The sequence below is a fragment of the Triticum dicoccoides genome, chromosome 5A, assembly GCF_002162155.2.
Source record: "Triticum dicoccoides isolate Atlit2015 ecotype Zavitan chromosome 5A, WEW_v2.0, whole genome shotgun sequence".
In the NCBI taxonomy this organism is placed as follows: domain Eukaryota; kingdom Viridiplantae; phylum Streptophyta; class Magnoliopsida; order Poales; family Poaceae; genus Triticum; species Triticum dicoccoides.
Window position 1 is genome coordinate 574,340,986 of NC_041388.1, and position 747 is coordinate 574,341,732.

Genomic DNA, 747 nt, shown 5'->3' on the forward strand with positions numbered 1-747 from the left:
GTGCCTTCCTGGTTGCTTTCTTGATGTTGGGTCCAAGTCTTCTAGATCACGTTCGTTTCAAAAATCACGTTCCCGAAGGTTTCATTCTGTTTGGACTCCGTTTGATATTCTTTTTTCGTGAAAGTCTGAAATAGGCAAAAAACAATAATTCTGGGATGGGCCTCCGGTTAATAGGTTAGTTCTAAAAATAATATAAAAGTGTATAATAAAGCCCAATAATGTCCAAAACAGAATATAATATAGCATGGAACAATCAAAAATTATAGATACATTGGAGACGTATCAAATACTCTTCCCTTAAAACTTCAAGTGAGTGTTACTTTCTTGTGCATATTCGGTTTCCCTTATTAGCCGAGGTTATAGTAATATAATTGATGAGTTATGCATGCGTGCGCAGGTTTCATTATATTCTCCTAGAGATTAAGCTTGAGCAGGGACTTGTAACCGTCTTACACTCAAGAAGAAAAGATCCCCAGGAGTATGCGGACATAACTCAAATGCTCGAGAAGTAAGTTAAATCGATCATTATCGCACCATATCGGCAACTTTGTTAACTTCCTGATATCAAGTAATTGTTTTCTTTGTCTGGCAGGGTTTGGAAAAAATTCACCTCAAAAGCTCCGGGACTGCCGAAGAAGCTGCAATTTAAACACCCGAAAATAAGTATTACTAGCATGTTTCGCGCATCTCCTAGTGATTCAATCGCTAGTTTCATCAATACCATTTAGTATGCTTGCTTATCAGTTT